At 38.3% G+C, this 17,839-nt stretch overlaps 1 non-coding gene across 1 annotated transcript; it reads right to left on the bottom strand.

Moving 5' to 3' along the window:
* Positions 1 to 17,377: 17,377 nt before the first annotated feature.
* On the bottom strand, positions 17,378 to 17,484 carry LOC124889065. The gene has a single exon (XR_007047682.1). It is a non-coding gene; the product is annotated as a small nucleolar RNA R71 (small nucleolar RNA).
* Between the last annotated feature and the right edge of the window lie 355 nt (positions 17,485 to 17,839).

Genomic DNA, 17,839 nt, shown 5'->3' with positions numbered 1-17,839 from the left:
AAATGTCCATAGCCTCCTATTTATAGATGTGGTGCACGATACACTAATAAATAAGACTCTACGTAGACACGGCTTTGTAGACTCACTAGGATGAACTTCTCTGATACCACTTTTGTCATGCCTCAAATCCTATTGGGGAGGACTAGCACCCGTAACCGAGGAGGCCTGGGAGAACCAGCTCATAACCTCATACTTCCCATGCATACCTCTATGACAACCCAAAATTCGGATAGCATCATGTCACATATAAAAGGAAATAATCACCTGTATAAGCTCGAGCACACATATATATATGTATATACAATACTTGGCCATTGGAGCCATCACGTCTATTAACAAAACACCACCTTGGCTGTACATTAGGTCTACAAAGCCTTTAGACAATACGCAGAGTTTAACTAAGGTCAGGACACACCCCGCCATATAACTAACTTCTATATAATACAAAAAGTGACTGGATATGAAACGGAAAGCCCCAAAGCAAACTGGAGCTCACCAAAAGTAGCTGGGTATCCTGGCTCCTACTTGTGCGGTGTATGAGCTGAGGTACCTGTGTCTGCATCATAAAATGTAGGTCCCCCGTGGGGGACGTCAGTACAAAATATGTACTGAGTATATAAAGCTATAGATAATCACATATCATATAGGAGATCAATAGAAATAAAAAACAAGTGAATAAATCGTAATAGGAGTGGACCACACTTACTAGAACTTATGACACCCTGTACATTGTATTTATTCAATCACTCTACCTTCATTCTTATCATCTTTGTAATCATTACTGTACTGTACTGTGATGATTAGTCAGCCTCCAGTACATATCAACTGGGATCGACCAGTGATAGGCTTATGCCCCTGGGATACCACCCATAAACACATAACTAGGGATCGACCCATGATAGGCTTATGCCCCTGGGACACCACCCATAAACACGTAACTAGGGATCGACCCATGATAGGCTTATGCCCCTGGAATACCACTAGATAAGAGAGAACTTCCATCACTTAGCTCAATTAATCTTTGAGATTGTTATTTCGGTCGCCACCACATTTTTGATACTTTGAAACAATGATACATCAATAAGAGGCATATAAATAGACCATCAATGCAATAACAATGAAGTAAGAACTCATTGGCACATCAATAAAGTGTTTTGGAGTCATCAATGCCATAACAATGAAGTAGGAACTTATTGGTATATCAATGAAATGTTTTGGAGTCATTAATAGCACATGGATCTTGTTCGAGTAACCGGATACCTTATGACATTCATTAGTGCAATAAATAAGTAAGATTTTGAAAAAAAGTAAGTATTGGAATGTCTTGACATCTTGTAGGGTGGAAACAAGTTCATTAGTAACGTAGGACATCATACAAAATTATTATGGATCATATGTTACTGAATAACTTTGGAAACTTTCTTAATAGAACAATTGTTCACTTTCATGCCAAAGATATGGTATAGAGTATGCTTTACATACCTGATTGTCAACCTTCAATACTAGTCCTAGATGGACTTTTCGTCTTTTCGGATTACTTATCTACAATGAACATATATAGCAATCTAGTATTAGCGACCAAATGTCACAATTCAATTATTTGAATTCACCAAACTAGTGGTTAGGTAGTAAGCCTTAATTACACCATAAAGGGTGTCACTTTAACCCTCTTATACTACAATTACATTCACATGCCATGCATATTTATACAACATCCTCCAATATCAAGTTTAGATTCATTTATCCTTCCAACCAATCCATTAAACCAAATTGAGCCATAGACATAAATAATCATCAATTCAATAGTATATCACCATATCCACCTTCCATAAATCAATTAACATATCCAACTTCCACAATTCAATACAACCAAACCATGCAAAATAGTCCATAACCTTATTTTCATCACCTTTCAATAACAACCAATACATATAATCCTCTATCACACATATACATATGGAAGAGAACAAAGGCAAATAATATTTATACCTTAGAATTTACCTCTTGATTATGAAATCCTATTTTCACAAATAATAGGTGTCGTTCGAAGCTCTCGAGATGACAAACGCAGTTATCGGCTTACTTTGGAATTTCTATGGTTGAATCAAAAGTAATTTAAAGGTCAAATTTGGCTAGGGTTTGTTCTTTCTCAGTGATTGATGATGAAAATGAGTTTTTGAACTCATATACATGTATATGTACACATATTCCCATCCATAATATCATAGGGAATGACCAAAGTGCCTTTAAAATTTAAATAATGTCAAATCTGTCCTTTGGTGGACTGTTTTGATAAGGTAAAGTAGATCGACCATAACTCTTTGATACGATATCGGATTTAGGTGAAATTGGTATCGTTGGAAAGATAATTCAAAGGGATTTCATTTCATATAAAGTAGGCCACCCAATTCGTCCTGTACAAGGAGTTATAATCGTTTGAATTTGACCCTAAATATCTATTTTGAGAGGCTGAAGTAAAACGAGTATAACTCCTTACTCAGACGTTGGATTTGGATGAAACCAATTGCATTGGAAAGAAGACTCAAATATAATTCTTTTCATATGTTTAAGTTCTCTCATTTCATTATATTAAGAGAGTTATGATCGTACAAAGTTGACCCCAGAAAATTTGCTGGCCTCAGTAGTTTATGTACAGGAAATTTTCCTGCACATTTACTATTCCCAATATCCCGGCCACTGTTTTAAAGTTTCGAACATGCTTGATTATATCCAAAACCTATCCGTTTTTGGAAATATTTATATCGTTGAAAAGCTTATTCAATAACCTTCGCATGAAACAATCGACGGGCAAATTCCGGTATAAATAAAATAAAAAAATTAATTCTATATAAATAAGACCAATACACGTACTTGAATACGCCAATATATGTACTTCAATATAGGGTGTTAAAGCTAGTTACTTCTCCAAGATAGACCTTAGATCAGCCTATCATCAGCTCAGAGATAGAGAATATGACATTTCGAAGACAGCTTTCCATACTTGGTATAGTAACTTCAAATTTTTAGTCATGTCATTTGGTCTTACCAATGCCCCAGCACATTTTATCGATTTGATGAACCGTGTATTCAAGCAGTACTTGGACATGTTTGTCATAATCTTCATAGATAATATTCTGGTCTATTCTCGCATAGAGCGTGATCATGCAGACCATCTCGCAATTGTTCTTCAGACTCTCAGGGAGCACGAATAATTCGCTAAGTTCAGCAAGTGCGAATTTTGGCTAAGATCAGTAGCATTCCTTGGCCATATTGTTTATGGTGATGGAATTAGAGTCGATCCTCAGAAAACTGAGGCAGTAAGAAATTGGCCCAGACCTGTATCTCCATCAGATATTAGGAGTTCCTTGGGTTTGGCTGGCTATTACAGATGGTTTGTTGAGGGATTTTCTTCTATTGAATCTCCCATGTCCAGATTGACTCAAAAGAATATTCTGTTTCAGTGGTCAAATTCAAGCGAGAAAAACTTTCAAGAGTTGAAGAGTCGACTCACCTTTGCTCCAGTACTAGCTATTCTAGATGGTTCAGATAGTTTTGTAGTCTATTGTGATGCATTCAGAGTGGGTTTAGGTTGTGTCCTTATGCAGCATGGTAAGGTCATAGCCTACGCCTCCAGACAGTTAAAGCCACATAAGAAGAATTATCCTATTTATGATCTTGAGTTAGCAGTGGTAGTTTTTGCCTTGAATATTTGGAGGCATTATCTCTATGGAGTTCATGTAGATGTCTTCACAGACCATAAAAGCCTCCAGTATGTCTTTTCCCAGAAAGATCTCAATCTTCACCAGAGAAGGTGGTTAGATCTTTTGAAGGATTATGACATGAGTGTTCTTTATCATCTAGGCTAGGCCAATGTTATGGCTGATGATCTCAGTCGACTATCCAAGGGTAATATTTCTCATATTGAGGATAGTAAGGGAAAGATGGCTCAGGAGATCCATCAGCTTGCCAGACTAGGCATTCGCTTAGTTGATTCTTCAGAGGGTGGTGTATGTGTTTATATTAGTTCAGAGTCATCCCTAGTTTCTGAGGTGAAAGAGAAATAAGACAGGGATCCTAGCCTTTTCAAGCTCAAAGAGTTAGTTCAAAATCAGAGAGTCGAGGTTTTCTCCCAAGGGGAGATGGTGTTCTTTGTTGTTAGGGTCGTCTATGTGTTCCAGGTGTAGATAAATTGAGGCAGCAAATACTTGCAGAAGCGCATAGTGCGCGATACTCTATTCATCTAGGGGCCACTACGATGTACCACGACATGTGGGAGATCTATTAGTGGAGAGGGATGAAGAGAGATGTTGCAGAGTTTGTGGCTAAGTGTTATACATGTCAGCAGGTTAAGATAGAGCATCTGAAACCTAGTGGTTCCAAACAAGAGTTCACCATTCCTAGTTGGAAGTGGGAAAAAGTTAACATGGACTTTGTGACAGGTTTGCCTAGAACTCATCATCAGCATGATTCAGTCTGGGTCATTATAGATAGAATAACCAAGTCGGCTTATTTTCTCCCTATTTGTACTTCTTATTCCGCCGAGGATTATACAAACTCTATATCAGGGAGATATTCAGGTTACATGGTGTTCCAATATCTATCATCTCAGACAGAGGAACCCAGTTCACTTCTCACTTTTTGAAAGCATTCCAAAAGGATCTCGATACCCAAGTCCATCTCAACACAGTATTTCATCCTCAGACAGATGGTCAAGCAGAGAGGACCATTCAGATTCTTGAAGATATGCTAAGGGCATGTGCAATTGACTTCAAGGGAAGTTGGGACGACCACTTGACTTTGATTGAATTTGCATACAATAATAGCTATCATTCTAGTATTCAGATGGATCCATTCGAAGCTCTCTATGGTAGGAGAGGTAGATCTCTGATTAGTTGGTTCGAAGATAGTGAGGCCTCAATCATAGGTCCTGACTTAGTATTCAACGCCTTAGAGAAAGTTTAGTTGATTAGAGAGAGACTTCGGGTTGCTTAGAGCCGATAGAAGTCCTATGCAGATGTTTCTAGAAAGGATCTCAAGTTCGAGGTCAATGACTATGTCTATCTTAAGATCTCTCCTATGAAGGGAGTGACGAGGTTCGACAAGAAAGGTAAACTCATTCCCTGGTATGTCGGTCCCTTTAGAATTCTTTTTCGCTTCGGCAAGGTAGCTTATGAGCTTCAGTTGCCTTCAGATCTAGCCTCAGTCCATCCAGTCTTCCATGTCTCTTTGCTAAAGAAGTACATAGGTGACCCAGCAGTTGTTGTCCCTATTCAGAGCATCGACATTCAGAACAGCCTCTCCTATGAAGAGATTCTAGTCTAAATCTTAGATTATCAGACTCGTAGATTGAGGAACAAAGAAGTCCCTCTAGTCAAGGTTCTTTGGAGAAATCAGTGTCATGAGGGAGCTACTTGGGAAGCAAAAGAGATATGCGTACCAAGTGTCCTCACCTCTTCCCTGCCAATTCAGATCCAGATCAAGGTAATAGTTCTCCTTAATCTTATTCAGTTTCACGTTCATGTTTCCAGTATAAACTTGGTACCTATTAACCATTTCATACTCAGTCATGCATTTATGTGTCAGTTGTTCGTGCATCAGATATGTATGAGTTCAGTATGTTTAGTATGTCAGTCATGAGATCAAGTTTCAGTTCTTCATGTTTAGTTCAGGTTCTATTGTCTTGTATCCCTTCTTAGTAAATTCTCATTCGAGGACGAATGTTCCCAAGGGGGAGATATTATAATACCTCGTATGTTTCTAAGCTAGGAAGTGATTAAGTATTCCTACATATGAAATCTCTTATCCTGTGATTCATACTTGGGTACATGACTTACAATAAATATCCTAGTGATAGGATAGCTTACGATGCATTAAGCATGCTTATATGCGTCACTTAAGGTAATACAAGCTAAGAGTTTTTGAATCCATCAAGTATTAGTGTTTGATTTTGAAAGGTTCATCTTTGAACATGTATAACTCGATGTTAATGTGCTATTTTGGCTGATTTAGACCCACCAAATTGTAGAGAATTGAATTATCTTTCGAACGATACCAATTTTGCCTTAATCCAATACCCGAGCGAAAAGTTATGCCCATTTTCATGAGGGATAGTAAGGATAGGCGATTGGTTAGGCGCCGCCTAACCCAAACATAGGCGATTGGTTAGGCACTGCCCAACCTAGCTTAGGTAATCACTTGGGCTCCACCTAAGTCAGTTTCAGATCCCAAAAACACTCTATTTTGAGTTATTTTAAGGGTCATTAAGTCTTTTAACACTCCTTACACGTCCCTAAACTTAACCCTACAAAATATATAGCTTCTAAACATATTACAACCATATTATCATCTCAAAGCTCATCATCCAAGAGCACTAAAAGAGCAAAACAACTAGGGTTGTGTAATTAAGCTTGAAGATCCGATTTCGAGGAAATTCCTCCGTCAATCATCAAGAATCATCCTTCTAATGTATGCGTGAGTTGATTTATGGATCCCTTCATCCATAAAGCTCAAAAACCCTCTTTTTCATTATAAAGTATGATTTCTATATTATTAGGTGTTGATGATCATGTTGTTGATATTGGGTGTTTCCCAAGATGGAATCTTTATCTATTTTTTTGAATTTCATGATATCATATGAGTTGGAAACATGTAAATTTGGTTGTTCATGATGTATAATTTGATGATTTCTCCTATGCTTAAGATGTGCATGTAAGGTGTTTGATAAAATTCCTAAGAAACTAGAAATCATGCAATACAGGTTAATTGTGACTAAGTGAAGGATTCATGATATGCCCTTACGTTCCAATGACTTCTATGTTAATAATGTGCCTTGTAAATGTTGTTGGAATACTCATGAACAATTCTTATGAGATTATGCTATGTTTACTTGCAAATTCTACTTATGAACAAGATGTACGATAACCATGCAATCCACATGAACTTCCATACTATTGGTATGTGTTGCCAATATGATTATTCAATGAACATTATATTAAGATTGAGCAAGTACTTCCATGTGATATGAAATTCTTTCCATGCAATACATTATTGATAACCATGCTTAGTATGTCATCCCTACTTATTATATTATAAATTATGGACTCTACTCTTATGATCAAGTCAGTCATGTGTGTTAGTTTCCTTCCATCGAGTCCTAGCGGTACTTGTACCCAAAAACTATAGCTGTATGCCTAGAGCCATGTCATGTTTCACGATATCCGAACTCAAGCTATGATTCCATAGACTTCAATCAGTCATGTGACTCAGGAAAACGTCATGATCTTAGTCAGTTGTCTGATATCAGTAACATTCCGCCAGCCGACGAAATTCAGTAAGATTAAGTCATGCACAGTTAGTTATTCATGTCTAGTCCCTCTAGATAGGAGTAGAGGTTAATGGGAACTCACCCGCTAGTTTCGGGTGTGATTCTTAGTAGTCATGCTTGTGTTCCAGAACTACGTAGTCAGCATAGGTTGAGACATATTAATCCGTTAGATTAGGGTTGATGAGGTGACTTAATTCGTTAGTTGAGGGTTCCCACCGTTCTCATTAAGTACCCGCCAGATAAGGGTCACTCATAGGTTGTCCTTACCCATGGCACGGCGTTGACACCCCTTCAGTCAGGGCAGAGATTGGACCCTAGCTTAGCCATAATGGCATACATGGGGCATGTCGGTTAAACACTACTCCTATAGTTTCAGTATCAGTCTCAGTAAAAGAACTCAGGGCATTCTTCAGATTTTAGTATATGCTGGACTATCAGATACAGTCGCCCATGTTATTATTTTCAGTATCAGTCACGACAGTTATCAGTAAACCATGTATTAGCTTACAGTTCATGCTATCACGTATTCACAGTCCTAGTTTCTATATATGTGTGTTTGCACTCCCATATTCATATTAGTCAGTCAGTGTTGCTCATGCTTGAAACCCTTTATGTTCATCCTACCTTCCTCGTATGCTCAGTACTCTAGTTGTATTGATGCATTTTTGCTATGGTGCTTTCTTTTCATATTACACCATAGGTTTCGACACACGAGATCCAGCCCCGCAATAGCGGTAGCATTCCAGTTGCAGAGACACAGTGAGTCCTCACTGATTCGAGGATAATATGATTTTATTCATTTATTTATTTCTTCAGTTTAGTTTTAAGGAGTTAGTTGGAGACATGTTCCTTCAACTCCTTATTCAGATAGTTTAAAGGCTTTCAGATTTATGTTCAGATTTATATTCAGATTGAGTTGTTTTGGGTATTTTCACCCACATGATTGTATTCAGTTGAACCTTATGGCCTTACAGTTCTATGTATTCTGCATTATTATTTCATGATTTGCTGTATACATGTACAGATATCAATCATAGGTTAGCTTGTCGTCCCTTATGGTCATGAGCACCGTGTAGCATTCCGAGTCAGCAAATCAGGGTGTTACAAACTTGGTATCAGAGCCTAAGGTTCAATAGAGTCCTAGGAAGTCTGAAAGTCACATCTAGTAGAGTCTTGTACATGGGTGTGTTGCGTGCCACATTTATATACGGGGGGCTATAAGATGTTTTAGGAACAGTCCCCTCTCAATTTGATCCATTCTTCTCTTATTCCAGACCATGGCCCCAAAGAGAAGAAACCAGCCGGCTCCTTAGCCCAAAGATCCTTTAGGCAAACATGTTTCCCATGTAGAGTTTAGAGCCGCATTTACCACACTTGGTCTGTCCATGGCTGCACAAACTAAACGGACACCAGTCATTCTAGCCAATCCATTAGCCAATCCCAAAGAAGCTAGGGTTTGGGACTTCACCTGGATGAACCCTTCATCTTTCCATGGGTCTAAGTCTGATGGGACCCTCAGGAGTTCATTGACCAAGTCTAGAAGGTCATTGACATCATAGGTGTTACTTCTATTGAGAGTGCTGAGTTAGCTACCTATCAGTTATAGGATGTTTCTCATGATTGGTACAAATAGTGGAAGTCTGAGAGGTTAGATAATACAGGCCCTATCGAGTGGGAGGAATTTGTCACAACCTTCTTAGACAGATTCTTTCCTAAAGAGATAAGTGAAGAAAAAGTTCTTGAGTTCATCAACCTCATGTAGGGGGAAATGATGGTTAGGGAGTATTCTCTCATATTTACTCAGCTATCCAGGTACTCTCCTCATGTTCTTGCAGACAATAGAGCTAAGATAAGCAAGTTCATGTCAGGGGTCAACAATAGCATGGTAAATGAGTGTAGGTCTGCGATGCTGATCAGTGATATGACCTTAGTAAGACTCATAACCCATGCCCAAAAAGTAGAAGAGCAGAAGTTTAAGACTAGGGAGAGGCAGAATAAGAGAGCAAGGTCAGGTAATTTCCACTTTGCTCACCCCAAGTCAGATGGAGGAAACCGTTTACAGTTTTACTCCAAGTCAGCTGTTCCAGCTCCTTTCTCTGCCAGCGCTGCAGTGCCGAAGTTTAGTTAAGGCAATAGAGACAAAGTGCCAGGATCTAAATCTCAAGGCAGTGTTAGCAGTGCCCGAATAAATCCCCTTTTTTAGACTTGTGGTAAGAACCACAAGGGCATTTGCAGAGCCGGTAGTGATGTCTATTTTAGTTGTGGCAAGCCAGGCCACAGGATTAGGGAGTGTCTGCAGTCAAGTGTTTAGGGCCAGCAAAATCATTCTACAGCTCAGTCCAGTCGCCCAAAATAGTAGGTTGCCATTTCCAGTGCTACCAGTGGGCAACGTACAAACAGACTCTTTGCTCTTCAGTCCCAGTAGGATCAAGAAAATTCTCCTGATGTCATTACTGGTACATTACAGATTTTCCATATTCATTTTTATGCTTTACTAGACCCGGGTGCATCTTTGTCTTTTGTTACTCCATACATAGCAGGAAATTTCAAAATTAGTCCCAAAGTCCTAGCAGAGCCCTTATCAGTATCTACCCAGTGGGTAAAACCATGATAGCCCGGCGGGTCTACAGGAACTGCCCAATTATGATATCTCCGAAATCTATGTCAGCAGATTTAGTGGAGTTAGAGATGACTGATTTTGATGTCATTCTCGGCATGGATTTGCTTTATTCCTACTATGCCATAGTCGACTACAGAAACAGGATAGTTCAGTTTTAGTTTCCAAATGAGCCCGTCCTAGAGTGGAAGGGTAGTATTTCAGCGTTCAGGGGTCAACTTGTTTCCTACCTTCAGGCAAGGAAAATGATTTCTAAGGGGTGTGTGTCATCTCATGCATGTTAAAGATTCCATTTCTAAATATCCCAACCTCAAAATAGTCTCTGTTGTTAATGAATACTCAGATGTCTTTCCAGAAGATCTTCCAGGCATTTCTCCCGAAAGAGAAATAGACTTCGACATAGACCTTCTTTCGAATACTCAACCTATTTATATTACGCCATACAGAATGGCACCAGCAGAACCCAAGAAACTGAAAAATCAGTTAAAGAATCTCTTAGATAAGGTATTCATTAGACCTAGCATTTCCTTATGGGGTGCGCTAGTATTATTCGTGTGCAAGAAAGATGGTTCTCTCAAGATGTGTATTGATTACCGTCAACTTAACAAGGTCACAATCAAGAATAAATATCCTCTCCCTAGTATTAATGATCTATTCGACCAAATTTAGGGTGCTATTTACTTCTCCAAGATAGACCTCAGATCAGGCTATCATCAGCTCAGAGTTAGAGAATGTGACATTTCAAAGACAGCTTTTCGTACTCGGTATGGTCACTTCAAATTTTTAGTCATGTCATTTAGTCTTACCAATGCCCCTGCAGCTTTTACAGATTTGATGAACCGTGTGTTCAAGAAGTACTTGGACATGTTTATCATAGTCTTCATAGATGATATTCTGGTCTATTCTCACACAGAGAATAATCATGAAGACCATCTCAGGATTGTTCTTCAGACTCTCAGGGATCACCAATTATTCGGTAAGTTCAGCAAGTATAAATTTTGGCTAAGATCAGTAGCATTACTTGGCCATATTATTTCCGGTGATGGAATTAGAGTAGATCCTCAGAAAACTGAGGTAGTAAGAAACTGCCCCAGACCTGTATCTCCATCAGATATTAGGAGTTTCTCAGGTTTGGCTGGCTATTACTGATGGTTTGTTGAGGCATTTTCTTCTATTGCATCTCCCATGTCTAGATTGACTCAAAGGAAGAAAAAGTTTTAGTGGTCAAATTCATGCGAGAAGAGCTTGCAAGAGTTGAAGACTCGACTTACCTCTGCTCCAGTTCTAGCTATTCCAGATGGTTTAGACGGTTTTTTAGTCTATTGTGATACATCTAGAGTGGGTTTAGGTTGTGTCCTCATGCAGCATGGTAAGGTTATAGCCTACGCCTCCAGAGAGTTAAAGCCACATTAGAAGAATTATCCTAATCATGATCTTGAGTTAGCAGCGGTAGTTTTTGCCTTAAAGATTTGGAGGCATTATCTCTATGGAGTTTATGTAGATGTCTTCACAGACCATAAAAGCCTCCAGTATGTCTTTTCCCAGAAAGATCTCAATCTTCGCCAGAGAAGGTATTTAGAGATCTTGAAGGATTACGACATGAGTGTTCTTTATCATTTGGTCAAGACCAATGTTGTGGACAACACTCTCAGTCGACTCACCCTGGGTAGTATTTCTCACGTTGAGGATAGTAAGAAATAGATGGCTCCGACGATCCATCAGCTTGCCGGACTAGGAGTTCGCTTAATCGATTCTTTAGAGGATGGTGTATGTGTTCATAGCAATTAAGAGTCATCTCTAGTTTTTGAGGTGAAAGAGAAACAAGACAGGGATCCTAGCCCTGTCAAGCTCAAAGAGCCAGTTCAGAATCAGAGAGTTGAGGTTTTCTACCAAGGAGGAGATGGTGTTCTTCATTGTCAGGTTCGTCTATGTGTTCCAGGTGAAGATGAATTGAGGCAGCGAATACTTGCAGAAGCGCATGGTGTGCGATACTCTATTCATCCAGGGGCCACTAAGATGTACCGCGACATGTGGGAGATATATTGGTGGAGTAGGATGAAGAGAGATGTTACACAGTTTATGGCTAATTGCTCTACATGTCAGCAGGTTAAGATACAGCATCTAAAACCTAGTGGTTCCATAAAAGATTTCACCATTCCTAGTTGGAAGTGGGAAGAAGTTAACATAGACTTTGTGATGGGTTTGCCTAGAACTCGTCATCAACATGATTCAGTCTGGGTCATTATAGATAGAATGACCAAGTCAGCTCATTTTCTTCCTGTTCGTACTTCTTATTCTGCCAAGGATTATGCCAAACTCTATATCAAGGACTTAGTCAAGTTACACGGTGTTCCATTATCTATCATCTCGGACAGAGGTACCCAGTTCACTTTTCACTTTTGGAAGGCATTCCAAAAGGGCCTTAGTACCCAAGTCCATCTCAGTGCAGCATGTCATCCTCAGACGGATGGTCAAGCAGAGAGGACCATTCAGACTCTTGGAGTATACTAAGGTCATGTGCAATTCACTTCAAGGGAATTTGGGATGACCATTTGCCTTTGATTGAGTTTGCATAAAATAATAGTTATCACTCTAGTATTCAGATGGATCCATTCAAATCTCTCTATGGTAGGAGATGTACATCTCTAATTGGTTGGTTTGAAGTTAGAGAGATCTCAATCATAGGTCTTGACTTAGTATTCAACACCTTAGATAAAGTTCAGTTGTTCAGAGAGAGATTCTGGGCTGCTTAGAGCCGATAGAATTCCTATACAGATGTTCATAGAAAAGATCTCGAGGTCAATAACTATGTCTATCTTAAGATCTCTCCCATAAAGTGAGTGAAGAGGTTCAGCAAGAAAGGGAAACTCATTCCCTGGTATGTCGGTACCTTCAGTATTCTTTGTCGCTTCAGCAAGGTAGCTTATGAGCTTCAGTTGCCTTCAGATCTAGCCTCAGTCCATCCAGTCTTCCATGTCTCTTTGTAAAGAAGTGCATAGGTGACCCAACAGTTGTTGTGCCTATTCAGAGCATTGATATTCAGAACAGCCTCTCCTATGAAGAGATTCTAGCCAAAATCTTAGATTATCAGACTCATATATTGAGGAACAAAGAAGTCCCTCTAGTCAAGGTTCTTTGGAGAAATCAGTGTCATGAGGGAGCTACTTGGGAAGCAAAAGCAGATATACGTATCAAGTATCCTCACCTCTTCCCCGCGAATTCAGATCAAGCTCAAGGTAAAGTTCTCCTTAATCTTATTCAGTTTCACATTCATGTTTCCAGTATAAACTTGGTACCTATTAACCATTTCATACTCAGTCATGTATTCATGTTTCAATTGTCCGTGCATCAGATATACACGAGTTCTGTATGTTTAGCATGTCAGTCGTGAGATCAAGTTTAAGTTCTTCATGTTCAGTTCAGGTTCTATTGTCTTGTATCCCTTCTTAGTACATTCTCATTCGAGGACGAATGTTCACAAGGGGGGAGATATTGTAATACCCCGCATGTTTCTAAGCTAGGAAGTGAATAGGTATTCCTACATATGAAATCTCTTATCCTATGTTTCATACTTGAGTACATGACTTACGTTGAATATCCTACTGATAGTATAGCTTATGATGCATTAACAATGTTCATATGAGTCACTTAAGGTAATACAAGCGAAGAGTTTTTGAATCCATCAAGTATTAGTGTTCAATTTGGCAAGTGTCATCTTTGAATGAGTATAACTCAATGTTAATATGGTATTTTGGCTGATTTAGACCCACTAAATTGTAAAGAATCAAATTAGCTTTCCAATGATACCAATTTTGCCTTAATCCAATACCCGAGCAAAAAGTTATGCCTATTTTTGTGAGAGACAGTAAGGATAGGCGATTGGTTAGGCGCCGCCCAACCTAGCTTAGGCAATCACTTGGGCGCCGCCTATGTCAATTCCAGGTGCCAAAAACACTCCGTTTTGAGTTATTTTAAGGTTAATGAAGTCTTTTAACACTCCTTACACGTCCCTAAATTTAACCCTACGAAATATATAGCTTCTAAACATATTACAACCCTATTATCATCTCAAATCTTATCATCCAAGAGCACTAAAAGAGAAAAACAACTAGGGTTGCACAACTAATCTTGAAGATCCGATTTCAAGAAAATTCCTCCATCAATCATCAAGAATCTTCCTTCTAATGTATGCGTGAGTTGATTTATGGATCCCTTTCATCCATAAAGCTCAAAAACCCTCTTTTTCATAATAAAGTATGATTTCTATATTGTTGGGTGTTGATGATCATGTTGTTGATATTGAGTGATTCCCAAGATGGAATCTTTATATGTTTTTTTGAATTTCATGGTATTATATGAGTTGGAAACATGTAAATTTTGTTGTTCATGATGTATAATTTGATAATTTCACCTATTCTTAAGATGTGCATATAAGGTGTTTCATAAAATGCCTAAGAAACTAGAAATCATGCAATATAGGTAATTGTGACTAAGTGAAGGATTCATGATATGCCCTTACGTTCCAATGACTTCTATGTTGATAATGTGCCTTGTAAATGTTGTTGGAATACACATGAACTATTCTTATGAGATTATGATATGTTACCTGCAAATCCTACTTATGAACAAGATATATGATAACCATGCAATCCACATGAACTTCCATGCTATTGGTATGTGTTTCCAATATGATTATGCAATGAACATGATATTAAGATTGTGCAAGTACTTCCATGTGATATGAAATCCTTTCCATGCAATACATTGTTGATAACCATGCTTAGTATGATATCCCTACTTATGATATTATAAATTATGGACTCTACTCTTATGATCAAGTCAGTAATGTGTGTCAGTTTCCTTCCATCGATTCCTCGGGGTACTTGTACCCGAAAACTATAGCTGTGTGCCTAGATCAATGTCACATTTCACGATATCCAAACTCAAGCTATGATTCCATAGACTTCAGTCAGTCATGAGACTCAGGAAAACCTCATGATCTTTGTCAGTTGTCAGATATCAGTAATATTCCTCCAATCAATGGAATTCAGTAAGATTAAGTCATGCACAATCATTTATTCATGTCCAGTCCCTCCAGAAAGGAGTAGAGGTTAGCACCGAGTGAACCCAAGGATGGGAACTCACCCGCCAGTTCATGGTGTGATTCTTAGTAATCATCCTTGTGTTTCAGAACTACGTAGCCAGCGTAGGTTGAGACATATTAATCCATCAGATTAGGGTTAATGAGGTGGGTTAACCCATCAATTTAGGGTTCCTATAAATCTCATTGAGTACCCATCAGATAAGGGTCACTCACAGGATGTCCCTACCCGTGGCACGATATTGATGCCCCTCTATTTGGGACAGAGATTGGACCCCATCTTATCCATAACGGCATACATGGGGCATGTCGGTTAAACACTACTTCACATAATTTTAGTATCAGTCTCAGTAAAAGAACTTAGGGGGTTCTTCAGATTTCAGTATATACAAGACTGTCAGATATAGTTGTCCATGTTATCAGTTTCAGTATCAGTCATGATAGTTATCAGTAAACCATGTATTAGCTTACAGGTCATGCTATAACGTATTCTTGGTCCCAGTTTCTAGATATGTGTTTTTGCACTCCCACGTTCAATTTAGTCAGTCAGTGTTGTTCATGCATGAAACTCTTTATGTTCAGCCTACCTTCCTCGTATACTCAGTACTCCAGTTTTACTAACGCATTTGCGCTATTGTGCTTTCTTTTCATATTACACCATAGGTTCCAAGACACGAGCTCTAGCCCAGCATTAGCGGTAGCATTCCAGTCGTAGAGACACAGAGAGTCCTCATTGATTCGAGGACAACATGATTTGATTCATTTATTTATTTCTTTAGTTCAATTTTACGGAGTTAGTTGGAGACATGTTTCTTCAACTCCTTATTCAGATAGTTTAGAGCCTTTCAGATTGATGTTCTAATTTATGTTCAGATTGAATTGTTTTGGATATTTTCACCCACATGATTGTATTCAGTTGAACCTTATGTATTTACATTCTATGTATTCCGCATTATTATTTCATGATTTGCAGTATACAGGTACTGATATCAGTCATGGGTTAGCTTATGGTCCCTCGGGGTCATGAGCACCGCGTAGCATTTTGGGTCAGCGAATTGGGGTGTTACAGAATCATAGGATAGAACGAAGAAATTAAGGAGTAAGGTTCTAATTCTTTTATAAAATAAGTGATTTGAATTAGCATCTATGATAGGGATACACACAGAAGTCTTATTTGGTTCACTTATAGAAAGAAAACTTAATCTATCTAAATGGACTATTGCATCCCCGCTCAACGATGTAGTTACAATATCTAGTTAGGTAGAACATTAGAGGTCGTGAGACCATGATCATACTACAAACCCTTCAAATTAATATCCCAATAATCAACTATACTACGACAAGAATAGCGATTTGTAGGATTATTAAAAGTGTCTCAACCCTGGAATTCTCACTATTACTGCTTACAACCCTGCTTACATTGCTATTGTCATATTTTGTTATTTTGTTATTAATTATATTTTTACTTGAAACTTCACAATCATCTTGATACTTTGAACACTTAATATATTCTGTAAAAAACTAAAGTTTGTTGAATCTCTAGTTACATAGTCCTCGTGGGTATGATATCCAACTATTCTAGTCACTATAATACTTGTATGATCGCATGCACTTGCATGTGCGCTAGACCATAATAAGTTTTTGGCGTCGTTGCTGGGGACTAGTTTAATTAGTTATTTTATAAACTTTTGATTTTTGATAGTAAGTTTTAAGTGTTAACGACTTGAACGACTTGATCTTAGTGGTTGACTTTTGTAAGACTAGCTAAATACAAGACTGGCGAGAGATGGAGAGTTGGTAGAGACTTATTTGAAATTTGAATTGGTATTTTAACTGAGGCGAAGATCTCATTATCCAATTCAGCAAGTTTAAATAGTGGAGCAAAAAGATTCTAATCTTATTAATCCAGTTGATCCAATGCTTGACATGTTCCAGCCTGGTGATTTCAGTTGTTCCTGCTAAAGTAGTTGCAAGACTTATTTTTGAAATGGTAATCCCATTTACCAACCCTGCTACAAATAGCATCCATAAGCTAGAGGTGGTTGGTCAGTTTGAATTAAAGAAAACTATGGTGTAGTTGTTTTGTTTGTTTAGGTAATTTGTTGGATTTTCACATGAAGATTCACAACAGCACATACAGACCTTCCTGGAAATTAGTGATACCTATATTCCTATAGGGGTATCTCCGTATTATGTCAGACTAACTCTCTTCCCCTTTTCTTTAATTTGGGATTTAAAATGGTGGTTACATGTTGAACTACCACTCTTCATTACTTCCTAGGATGATTTCACTCAGAAGTTCCTTATTCAATTCTTTCCATCAGGAAAGACTGCACGTTTGAGAAGCAAGATTCTAAGTTTTAGATAGAAAGAAGGAGAAAATCTTTACCAATCTTAGGAAAGGTTTAAGGGTATGCTCATAAATTTTCCTCACCATCATCAGTCTAGTGATGTTCTTATTCATACTTTTATAGAGGTTTTGGAGTTAAATATTAAGATTTTCTTGGATTTAATAGCTGGTGGGCAAGCTCTTGAGAAAATATTTGACGAATTATATATACTGCTGAATTGGATTTAACAGGGAAATCATGAATGGCTTACTGACTCAAGGAGTGCTCCTAAGAAGGTTGCAGGTATGTTAGAGGTAGATCAGTTCACTTTGTTATTAGCTTAATTTATTGCCGTACAAAATTAGATTATTAATCAGTTCAGTAGCATAAAGTTAGGGGTTGCACAGCCAACAACAATAGAAAATGCAGCTCAACAGGCAAATGTATGGTGTAGAATTTGTGGTTGT

Source organism: Capsicum annuum, chromosome 11 (assembly GCF_002878395.1).
Source record: "Capsicum annuum cultivar UCD-10X-F1 chromosome 11, UCD10Xv1.1, whole genome shotgun sequence".
Lineage (NCBI taxonomy): Eukaryota > Viridiplantae > Streptophyta > Magnoliopsida > Solanales > Solanaceae > Capsicum > Capsicum annuum.
Note: the sequence above shows the minus strand (reverse complement) of the source record. Positions and strands in the feature narration are given on the sequence as shown.